Source organism: Thamnophis sirtalis, unplaced genomic scaffold (genome assembly GCF_051295495.1).
Source record: "Thamnophis sirtalis isolate CommonGarterSnake01/CBP01778 unplaced genomic scaffold, rThaSir2_p1.2 scaffold_11, whole genome shotgun sequence".
Classification (NCBI taxonomy): domain Eukaryota; kingdom Metazoa; phylum Chordata; class Lepidosauria; order Squamata; family Natricidae; genus Thamnophis; species Thamnophis sirtalis.
The window spans coordinates 69686177-69699199 of NW_028261391.1; positions in this window are offsets into that span (position 1 = coordinate 69686177).

Genomic DNA, 13023 nt, shown 5'->3' on the forward strand with positions numbered 1-13023 from the left:
CCAATATTTACTGCATCCAAAATTCACGCCTAGTATTATGTAGGTGATGCTTGTAAAATATGAAAGTTGTTACATTTCCCGATTTAGAAATGCCATCCAGTGAAGTTTATGGATGTTAAAGGGCTTATTTGGTATAATTGTACATCATGGAAGGACTATTTTCAAGGTTTTTAATGATAGTGAGATCGAATGTTAGGTAAGGTATTCTGGAGTTTTAAATCAAGGGAGGGGGGACGGAGGGAGGGAGGGGAAGGAAGGGAGAAGGAAGGGAGAAGGAGGGAGGGAAGGATGAAAGGAAGGGGAAGGACAGAAGGAAGGAAGGGAGGGAGGGAGGGAGGGAAGGGGGAGGGTGGGATGGAAGGGGAAGGACAGAAGGAAGGAAGGAAGGAAGGAAGGAAGGAAGGAAGGAAGGAAGGAAGGAAGGAAGGAAGGGGGAGGAGGGAGGGAAGGATGGAAGGAAGAGGAAGGACAGAAGGAAGGAAAGAAGGAAGGAAGGGAAAGGAAGAGGGAAGGGGAAGGAAGGATGGATGGAAGGAAGGAGGGGGAAGGAAGAGGGAAGGGGGGGAGGAAGGGAAGGAATGGGAAGGAAGAGGGAAGGGGGAGGGGGAGGGAAGGAAGGAAGGAAGGAAGGAAGGAAGGAAGGAAGGAATCTTTTTGTCAAGATATAAAACTTGAGGAGAGTGACAGCCCCATGATGAATAGGCACTCTGAGGGAAGTGTTCTGTATAGCAGTAGACCAATTTGTTTTCAGAGCCAGGAACAGCAGGAAACCTGTGTTGCTAAACTGAAAAAAAAAAGAATAAAGGGAAAAAAAGACAGAAACCATCTGAGAATATTCCTTCTCTTGTTTCCCCCCCCCCACCATTTTTCTTTTATTGTCCCTGTTTACTGAAATATATTATTTTCTGAAGTCTGGGGGCGTTCTCAGGTCTTAGCATGTCAAAGTTTACTTACCTGCATGGATATGCTGTAAATTAGGGAATTGGTGCAATGCAATGCCATTGGATCAAATTAAACAAAAACCCTGCCTCCTGCTGCCATCTGCTGTGCCATCAATTTTTAAGACATTTCCACTCTATCAAAGTTAGGACACAAAGACATTCTCGTTTCAAAGCAAACTCTACCTCTGATCTGCCACTGAGACCAAGCAGGAAGTGACCATGTTAAATATGAAACTAATTCAGTTTTGCTTCAAGGAGCCTAGCTGAAGCCTTGTGAATTATTTACAAAAGTCTATTCCACATGGTAGAAAGTCGAAGGTTCTGTCTGCATTTCTTTTTTGCCTTAAAAAAAATTATCTGTGTTTCTTTTTCTTGCTGTTCTTATCCTCTTCCATAAGATAAGTTTAAATGCAAGGTTAAAGTCGGTGATGGAAGAGGAGAACAAAGGAAGGAGGATAGCTTTATTTCGGCTTAGAGTAAATGCAGACATAGATCTGCTGAAAATAGGGTTTGGGGGACTGGATTGCCTGGAGAGAAGGCTCTGGAGGATATTGAACAGCAGCTAGAAGTCCATCTCTCAAAACCTCTCACTGCATCAGAGGCAAGAGGTTCTGTCCACACAATGCTTGGGGTTTTTTCCATATCCTGCCACTTTGAGGAAGCTCTTCCATACTAAATAGCTGTGCGAGTCTGCGTTTAAAGAGCTTGATCTCTCAAAGGTGCTTTTTCAGGAGGCAACTGGGCTTTCTTGTTTTTTCTTTGAAGATGTTTTGCGTCTCATCCAAGAAGCTTCTTCAGGATGGTGGGGAATGGAAGGATTTATATTCCTTGCAGGCAGCTGGTCATTTGCGTCCTTTTTAGAGAGACATTGAGGCACTTGGAGGTTTATTTGTGTCCTCGGGGTCACCTGAGTAGTGCAAATGGTTCCTGTAGTCTGCAGTTTTTCTGGCGATCCATTCATACTCCCACACCTTTTGGAGGCTGTTCATCCCAATGTGCATAGCTATACGCCTATGGAGGTTTCCAGTCATCCAGGTTGAGGTTGTCCCAGCAGGGGTCCTTTTCTCATGAGGTAACCAGACTTTCTCGTTTGTTTTTTCTTTGAAGAAGTTTCGCATCTCATCCAAGAAGCTTCTTCATCTCTGGAAAGAAAAAGAGAACCAGAAAGTCCAGTTGAAAAAGCACCTTTGGGACATGGGATGACTGAGAACTTCCATAGACTAAGAACGAGATCTTATTCAATATTCTGCACTTTATTTTCATAAATGGGAAAGTACATAGCCTTAGGTATTAATTTTTATTTATTTTTATTTATTATTTTATTTTATATTTTATTATTGTTTATTTTATTAATGTTTATGTTTATGTTTATGTTTATGCTTATATTTATATTGTTATTTATATTGTTATTTATATTGTTATTTATATTGTTATTTATTGTTATTTATATTGTTATTTATATTGTTATTTATATTGTTATTTATATTGTTATTTATATTGTTATTTATATTGTTATTTATATTGTTATTTATATTGTTATTTATTGTTATTTATTGTTATTTATATTGTTATTTATATTGTTATTTATATTGTTATTTATTGTTATTTATTGTTATTTATTGTTATTTATATTGTTATTTATATTGTTATTTATATTTATATTGTTATTTATATTTATATTATTATCTATATTTATATTATTATCTATATTTATATTATTTTTATCCAATTTACAGGCTATCCATTTTACTCTGAGAGTGGCTGTGGGCAACGTACAATTAAAACCATACACAAATATTATATCTCAGTAAAAGAAGCCACGTAAAACAAAGAACAAAATTCAAAAGGTGGGCAGTGAAGGCGTTAACCAACCTCATGGTTTCATGTTCTTTCATGAATCTTATGGCACAGTCTGGTCTTTGAACACTTTCAAAAGGCCAGAGGTGGGGTGGGTGGGTGGGTTTTACATATTACTTACGTGAAATCCTGGTTAATAGTGCTTCCCTTTGTGGAAATAACTAGACGCGTCAACAATTCCTAACTTTTTTTTCTCTGAAAATCAAATATTCTTTTTGTGTAGAACAGCTGAACATAATGAGGATTATTTTCCCCAACAATGTAGCAAATATTATCTGCCCATTTGTCTGTGAATAGATAATTGAATAGGCTGTGTGAAAAACGTCAATCTGCATTCTGTATTTTTGAAAGATTTTTGAGAGTTACAATAACCACATCATCATTTTTATTTTGGGTCAAAGGTCTATTATCCATTTCACAGAATTTTTTAAAGTTGTGAGGAAAAACATAAAACTCACATATTTCAAATAAAGGCCCAAGGTCTATTTAATGAGGCAACATTACATTCAGATTTTAAAAAAAACAACAGAAGGACAAGCAGGGGAAATTTTATGCACAGTTTTGTCACAGTGATGGGAAAAAAAGTTACATTAGATAATATTTTAACTTCCACGATACCAGTACTATAAACAGAAATGTAAAATATTAGATAAAGTAAATAATTTGGATTTTAAAAGATGATATGTCCAGTAAGACACATTGCTTTCTATTATCTCTCAAGAAAACACACTCTCATTTTCATTTTCTGAATTGCTTTTGTAGAATGGTGGAAAACTATCACAATTATTATCTTGATTTTAAAGCAAGACTGCATTCATTTCCACCCACATAAAATAGCATTACCGAGTTATTTTAGACTGATTTATATATGCAATTACTGATAGTAAAATACCATATTTTTTTAGTACAATAGAGGTGGATTTTTGTAAAGATAGGGGGGAAAAAACATTTTGATGCTTTTTAAAATAATTCTCTTGGATTTAAATCTCTGAGACACATGTTTCTCCACATTTAATTGGGGGAGGTTTGTTTATATCGGAAAAACTGAAGTGTCTAACTACTTGTTATGCATTTCTTAACTACACATTCTCTGCATAATTAGCAATTTGCAATAAATTACTATGCCATAAATTAAACTGAGGAGTGATGGCTTTCCTGAGTCAATGCAATGGTGGGGGCTTTGTGTATTTTAATTCTAAAACATATGTCAGGAAGTCCTCTATTTCTACTTAAGAAGGAGTGAGGTTAAGGAAGCGCCAACAGAAAAATAAAAAGATGAATTCCTCTTCAGGCATTCAAGTAACTGTGATGTCTCCTGTGGACGACGACAACTCCACTTCTTCCTCGGAGGCTTCAAGGGAGAATGAGGTTGTTCCTGGCATGTCAGGTATTAGTAATACCGTATTACTCACCCTGAACTGCCAGCAAAGCAGCCTCGGTTGGGGAGAGCGTGAGGACGAGGTGGAGGAGCTGCCTGCTGTAGACAATGCCGGAGTATGCGGGGCAGAGAGGCCGAGCTCCGCCATATTGCTGGGGAAAAGGCTTCATCCATCTTGATTGATTGCACCGGGAGCTATTTAGCATGGCAGGCAGAGGGAGTCACTGCTGGAAGCAACATGTGTGAGTTGTGTCCAGATGTTTGTTTGCAGTGGATTTAGTGTAGCTGCCAAGAGGCTGCGTTTGTGTTTTGAACCCTCTTTGAGCAGTTGGTTATCCGTTTGATGGAAGTTTAGTCTGGAACTTGTTTGTGGCTGGCTTCACTTGGAAATGACTCTCTGAACTCCTGTCCTGGGCTGTTCTTGTGAATTCTACTTGTAAACCCCGACCACTGGGCTGGCTGAGAAACCTAATAGGAGACTTGAGGTGCGCAGTGGTTAAATGCAGCACTGCAGGCTACTTCAGCTGACTGCAGTTCTGCAGTTCGGCAGTTCAAATCTCACCGGCTCAAGGTTGACTCAGCCTTCCATCCTTCTGAGGTTGGTAAAATGAGGACCCAGACTGTGGGGGCAATATGCTGACTCTGTAAACCGCTTAGAGAGGGCTGAAAGCCCTATGATTTATTTATTTATTTATTACATTTGTATGCCGCCCTTTTCCCCGAAGGGGACTCAGGGCGGCTCACAACTCAGTCAGGGAAGGGGGTACATACAAGGGAATAAAAAAAGACAAGACATAACAATACAAAAATGTTAAAAAGACACAACAACCATACCATTCGAGAGGGGGGGCAAAAACTCTTTAGCCCCAGGCCTGTCGGAACAGCCAGGTTTTAAGGGCTTTGCGGAAGGCCTGGAGGGTGGTGAGGGTTCGAATCCCCACGGGGAGCTTGTTCCAGAGGGTAGGAGCAGCCACAGAGAAGGCTCTCCTCCGGGTAGTCGCCAGTCGACACTGGCCGGCGGATGGGATTCGGAGGAGGCCTAATCTGTGGGATCTGATCGGTCTATTGGAGGTAATTGGCAGCAGGCGGTCTCTCAAGTACCCAGGTCCAATACCATGAAGGGCTTTATAAGTGACGACTAGCGCCTTGAAGCGTATCCGGAGACCAATAGGCAGCCAGTGCAGCTTGCGGAGGATAGGTGTTACGTGGGTGAACCGATGTGCACCCACGATCGCTCGCGCGGCTGCATTCTGGACAAGCTGAAGTCTCCGAATGCTCTATGAAGCAGTATATAAGTCTAACTGCTATTGCTACTGCTAGACTCAGGTGGGATTTTGGCTTCTCTTTTGAAACTACCAGGCAAAGCCTGTTTTGAGTTTCCCGTATTTTCATGTCTTTGTTATCTACTTGTTCTCATGCCAAATTGCTGTTCTAATCTAGCAGCTGGGAGAGAGCTGACACCTGAAACAGAACTGCGGGGGTGGGGGACACACACACACAAAATAAAGTTCTCTCTAAATCAACACTGACGTGTAGTGAGTTGGACAGAGTTGTGATATCCCACCAAAAAGGTTTTTCTTTTAAAAAAAGAAAAGTTTGAAAATCAACGCTGTGCATTGATCTTAAGTAGTTTCTTCACCCTTGAACTTGAGCACCTATAGAGAAGCCTAAAGATTGACTATAGCAGGTCCTAGAACAGATATGAAAAAAGAGAAAATTAAATATATGATACGTTGCTTTCACTGGCATTTGCCTTGTTTCCTGACCATCCACTTCATTGATAAAACAGTTTTCAGAGTGAAGAACTATCAAGAACAGTACTTGACAGGGCAGTAGTTAGAATGCAGTATTGTAAGTTTAGCTCTGCCCACTGCCAGGAGTGCGATCCTGACTTGCTCAAGGTTGACTCATCCTTCTGAGGTCAGTAAAATGAGGACCCAGATTGTTAGGGCAATATGCTGATACGTATGATAAACCACTCAGAAACACACTGTGGTGCGATATATAAGTCTAAGTGCTGTAGGTGCAAAGAATTTAAACTGCAAATAATGCAATTAACAATAACTTCTTCTACTAGGTAGAACATCGTGGGGATTTTTTTAAAAAGAAAAAAAAACCTTTGTGCCTTCCAAATGTTGACCTTTAAGACACATTTATTTTTTGCCAAGGCATGTTGTATTGAACAAATATCAGGATATACTGTAGATCAGTCTCTTTCGTAAAAATGATCCCTGCCCTTTTAGCTTTCTGGAGAGCTGTGAAGACCCGACCCTTCTACCAAGCCTTGGATTATGATGCAGATTGAACTGGGAGGATTTTGGTCTCGTGCCTTTTAACTTTTGCTTTTCACCATGTTTTTAATGCATTATTGTGAGCTGTCTAGATTAGATAGACAGCCAGGTAAGTCCTGCAAATAAATATGCAACATTGTGTTTCCCATCTTATCTCTTACCCCACTTAAACTGTGTGATCTTTATCAGGGTAAAGATTACTGTTAATTATGTATTAAAAAGATTTGTCGTTCAAAGTTTAGAAGGATGATCCAAAGTCAAATACTTAGAAGGTCTAGAACTGTGATGGCGAACCTGTGGCATGCATGTCACAGGTGACATGTAGAGCCATTTGTCAGGGCACACAAGATATTTGCCCTGTCAACTCCATCACACATACATGCGCTGGCCAGCTGGCTTCGACCTTCATTTTCAGCTCGGGAGGCTTCAGGAAAGGTTCCCGAACTTTTGGGTTGCCTGTAGGCCATTTTTTCCCCCTCCGGAGGCTTCAGAGCTTCAGAGAAAAACAGCCCTATGGGCAGCCCGGAAGTTCATTCCTGAACTTCTGGTTTGCATGTTGGGCCATTTTTAGCCCTCCAAAGGCTTCAGGGAAGCTCCTGAAGCCTCCAGAGGGCCTCCAGGGGGCAGGGAGGGTGTCTTCACCCTCCCCAGGCTCCAGAGGCTTTCTAGGAGCCTGGGGAGGGTGAAAGCATGGGTCCATTGCATGCCAAAAGTGGGGGAAGGGCAGAAAGTTTGTAAACCAGCATAACTAGTGAATGTGCTTATAAATTATAACTTCAGGTGCAGTGCAAGTTTGGTGCTATTTAACCTTGCTGTGACATGGAGGATATTTGAGTTCCATTAACATTTAGGATGACATCATCTACTGTGGTTATGATGACTTTCTTCTTTGATAGCTGAATTAGGCACTAGCATAATGTACCGTCGAATTTTGCCAGCGGAACCACAATTGGAGAAACCTGTGTTGTTGTGCCCTTCATAACTCAGTGACATGAACCATTCCAAATTCTTCTTTTTATTAGTTTCTGCAAATAGAGTGATATCTGGCACACACTTAAATATGTCAAAATCAACACTTTTCTTGGAAGAGAAACAGACAGCTCTTCCTTAGCCATATAGTAATCATGTTAATCTACTCTGTTAGAGACAACTTAAAAATATCATGCACTTCTTCACATTACATAGTAAGGGATCAGAGCTCAATAAATCTTCAGGATCCATTTATCTAAATAGGGTCCTACTCAGTGATGGGATTCAGCCAGTTCGCACCTATTTCGGAGAACCGATTTTTAACTTTCTAAGCAGTTTGAAGAACCGGTTGTTGGAAGAAATCTCATTTTGTTTTTTTTCCCCCCACTTTACAGGGCTAATGCTGTAAGGAAGGTAGGAAGGAAACTTTCTGGTTTTGTTTCTAGCCTAATCTTTATTGCCCTGCTTACAGAAACTGCCTTTCCGGTGAACCCTTATTATATTTATTATATTCGCTAAGGCAAAGTGCCCATCAACGTGAGTGATGTTGAGTTGGCCATGCCCATCCATCACATGACCACCGAGCGCTGCCTACCCAGCTGGTCATTAGGGCAGAGAACCAGTTGTTAATTTATTTGAATCCCACCACTGGTCCCACTGCTGCTTGTTCTTGAGTAATATCAAAAAAATGAAAACCAGAGAAAGTAGTCTGGGAGTTAGCCTGCCACACAGTTAAGTCACTTTGAATGATAGCAGAATAAACAATTCCCTTAGAAGCATTCTGTTAGAATCCCCTTTTTACAACCATTGTAAGTTTGTTGATTCAAGTGCAAGTAATAGACTGAAAGGTTAAATTGAGTAGCTGGCCTCTAGTTTGTTCACTTGTTCTTTATTGGAACGCATGAAACATGGAATTGATTGTTTCCAAATCTGGCCCGGTTACGTGCAATATTCAAATATAAAAACTGGATCTTTAAATATTACCTAATTCAACATACCATATGAATGTTTGCTCAGATTTTCAGGGAATACAAATTCCAGAAAATATCTGGAGTAATCCATAGGTGGGTTGCTGCCAGTTCAGTCCGGATTGGCCAAACCAGTAGTAGCAGCGGCTGGAGTAGCAGCGCCCACCAGCCAGGATGTTTCTGTGCATGCGCACTACCAGGACCGGTAGTGGGGAAAAATTGGCAACCCATCACTGAAGTAATCCATATGTACACTTTCAAACTTTCCCTTTTCATGCTGTTCTTTGGTTACAACTAGTACTGCAGCATCTCAAATGGGATTCTCCTGCCTAAACCAGTGGTTCCCAAACTTGGCAACTTTAAGACTTGTGGACTTCAACTCCCAGAATTCTCCAGCCAGCAGAGCTGGCTGGAGAATTCTGGAAGTTGAAGTCCACAAGTCTTAAAGTTGCCAAGCTTGGGAACCACTGGCCTAAATTATTGGTGGAGATAAACTCGTTGGAGGACTTACTAGTCAAATGCACTTTTGCTGGTAAGTTTATTTCCATCTGAAATGAAATCATAGCCAGTGATTTTCTTCTCCTATGCTTTCTTTTCCTCATTTCTAATATTTGTAATGGAATTATGATATTGTAATACCTTATGAGTAGCCAGTAGAGTTCTTGATCACAATATCTTGACTATGCCTTTGATATGATTCTCAGTTATCCAGGTCACGGTGGTCCCAAAGATGCTTTTTCCAAAGGTAACTGGACTTTATTTTTCCTTGAAGACATTTTGCTTCTCATCCTAGAAGCTTCTTCAGTTCCAAGAAGGACTCCGAGCTTCTTGGATGAGAAGCAAAACCTCTTCAAGGAAAAACAAAGTCCAGTTGCTTTTTGAAAAAGCACCTTGGGACCTTCTGTTTTTAGCTGATACTTTTATAATAGATCCAAAATCCCATCTTATTGTTTCAAGGGTCTGTTTTTAGATTTATTATGACACCTAATTATCTTTACAGGATTACTTCTGCCTGAGATAGAAGAGCACTCATATTAGCATAGATTAATATCTTACCTTCAAAGTTGATGGAGAGGAGCTATAATAACATTCCTTATGAAGAATATGCTGAAGTTGAATCAGTAACCAGTAATGACATTTCAGGGCCTATTTTATTGCACTTAGCAAGAAGAGCTCATATACCCATTTCTTGCTATTGCAGAGGCTGGTCCAAAACTGTTATATATTTGCTTTTGCATGTTGACTTCTCAACCTAAGAAATCTCTAGGAATGTAGTGCATTTCTGCCTGATCACAGTTCCTATTAGAAGGTCTTGGACCTAACTTATATCCTTATTGACTTTTTGTTGAGGCTTCAAAATATTATTATTTTTTTCCTGTCAATAATCCTTTTTCCTGTATAAGACAGATATCTTTGTGTCCCTGACCATAAATCAGTAAAGTAAGTGCAGCCAGTCACACAGCAAGAACTGAAAAAACATATCTTATTAGCCTAACTAGCAATTTAAAAAAGAAAAGGCCAGAAATTTTAAAATAAATTAAATGACTACTGCAGAGCAACTTGGGAGTTGAGGTTTTAGAATTCTTACAAGATAGGAAGAAATGAAGTAAGTGAAAGATGGAACATGGCAACCACTTGAACCCAATTACTTTGTGACACCCAACACAGCTGCTTGGCCAAGAATAAGTGGAAAGGGTGGAACGGAAGATGCTAACAAAGCCAGCTCTTTGCTTAAATAGTCCAGCAGAGAAAGATTATAGTAAATTATTTTCAAGATATTAAAGAAAAGAATAGTCAGATGACCTAAGGTTATCACAATGGGGAAGAAAAAAATATGTTTCTTGCTGCATTAAGTCAGACAACCTCTGAAATGACATCAACATCTCATATTTATTTTAGATTTCATCATGGTGAACAAGAATATGCACAACGCAACACCCAGTCTTCGTTCAAAGCCTTACTCTACTGTATAAGACTTCCGTATTCAGTGAACAATCAAGAGTCAACTGTGGTTTCTTTCCAGTGACAAAATGTAGCTACATTAAGCTGTGATGTTCATTATCAGGTAAAACAGACAGCTCTCATTCTCTCAGTGCATAATTTTATTTTAATTTTCAGCTAACAGTATTTCTGTCATTGATTATCTCCCATCTTTATCTGCAACTATTCAACAGATGAATAATGAATGAATAACAATCAATTATAACTCTTGATGAATAGTTGGATAGGGTAGCTTGAGGAAATGAGAGGATGTGTAAAATTTGGAAAGAATTAATGTTCTGAAAGCACAAAGAAGGATTTGCTGAACGCTGTACATCTTAGAATAAAAAAAATTCCTGAAAGTCACATGGAAAATTTGTTGGGTCTAAAAAGAAGGATTCTTTCCATTTTATCTTTGCAATACCATGGCACCCTAAAATAATTATTCCCTCTTCAGAAATCAAACTAAATTTATTTATACAGACATAAATTTAAAGGTCAGATAACTAAATAATATATAAAAGTGCTGAGCTTGATGATGATTTTGATCAATTTTTTTACTACTGGTTCGGTCGTGTGTGACACTTCTGTGCATGCGCAGAAGTGTCAGGATAGATGGGTGGAGCCTCCCACTGCCGCTACTACCGGTTTGCTCGAACTGCGCCAAACTGGGAGCAACCCTCCTCTGGTTTTGATGTATGATTGGCTACATAGATTTAGCTGTTTCTTAAAATTCACTTCAGCTTTCTCCTCTGTGGCTCTGAGCAACCCTGATTTCTTTCTTTAAAAACAAAAGAAAAGAAGCTTCATCTTAATTGTTTGTAATCTCCCCAGGGATCACAGCTCATAGTTTAAGAATCCTAAAGGTAGAGTAGTAGAAGGATGGGGGAAGAGAATCTCTTTGAGATCAGTGGATCTTATTCTCAAATAAAGACCTTGTATGCAAAATAGAATAGAATTACAGCATTTGAGAAGTCAAATGTACACGCTTAGATTTTTGGGTGGAAAAAGGGAAAAGAATCCTCATATGATTAGGAAACTTTGAAATCTTCTGAAACACAAATTAGAATGCAATGTAAGTATCTCAGAGACACACTAAAACATAAGCAGGATGAAAGTGAATTAACTATCTGAATGGCTTTGCTTGATCATTTCTTTTAGACCAAACTTTTGCTGTCATTCATTCTTCTGATATGGTTGACTTTCCTTATTCCAAATTAAAAATTATTGGTTAGATGCCTAAATGACTGTAGAGATGAAATGGGACAATAGCTTTTCCTACGCAGAAAGCAATGCCTCTTTTTTAACAGCAGATAGTGAAGAATGTTAAGATAAATAGAAATAAGAGGAAGAAGGAAAAACTTTTATTTGCTAAAGGGCCAAGGTTAAACTACAACTTCTCCAGCTGGGGTCTAGGACAACTCGCCATGGGATAAGAATTGCAATAATATTAAGAAATGATAGAATGCAATCCTTAAAGAAAGGATGCCAAAGGACAGGATGGACACAATCAAATGTGAATGACAAAAATTAAAATAACTTAAAAATTAAAATTAATTAAATAACTAAATTGAATTGTTGAATTGTCCCACTGCGAGCTGTCCTGAGGTGGCCATGGCAAGTTGGCCTGTGTGAGTTGATCATAGCATGTTGGCTGCGTTGAGTTGGCCATGGCAAGTTGGCCTGTGTGAGTTGATCATAGCATGTTGGCTGCGTTGAGTTGGCCATGGCAAGTTGGCCACAGCGAGTTGTCCCATTCTGTTGCAATGGAGCTGAGAAAAGACTTCTAGCTCACATCTACAGAGCTGCTGCCAGCCAGTGTAGACAATACTAAACCTGATGCACCAGTAGCCTGACTTAAAACAATATGTTGCTTTTAACAAGTGCATTGTAGCAAATAGTGACAAAACAAGAGTAAACCAGAGAATATAGAGAATGTAGAGCCGAGGTGGCGCAGTGGTTAGGGTGCAGTACTGCAGGCCACTTCAGCTGACTGTTATCTGCAGTTCAGCGGTTCTAATCTCACCGGCTCAAGGTTGACTCAGCCTTCCATCCTTCCGAGGTGGGTGAAATGAGGACCCAGACTGTGGGGGCGATATGCTGACTCTGTAAACCGCTTAGAGAGGGCTGAAAGCCCTATGAAGCGGTATATAAGTCTAACTGCTATTGCTATTACAATATTTATATATTGACGGGTTTCCAAATGACACACAAAAGGCATGTGAAGATTGTAAAGATTAAAAATGTGGATTTCATATTAACAAAAGGTAAGCATTTGAAAAGACGTATAGATATAATAAGCCCTCTGCATGCCCAACTGCTATTCATTTCAATGAAATATTCAAGCATATACACTTTTGGAAAACAGTGGCTCATGTCTATTCCTTATTTCTACATTTTTCAGTAATGGGGTAATTCAGAGGAGGAACACAAATTTACCCGTAAGAGGGATCCCCTAAATAAATAGCTATTGCTATTTATTACAATATTTATATATTGCCGGGTTTCCAAATGACACACAAAAGGCATGTGAAGATTGTAAAGATTAAAAATGTGGATTTCATATTAACATAACCAAAGGTAAGCATTTGAAAAGACGTATAGATATAATAAGCCCTCTACATGCCCAACTGCTATTC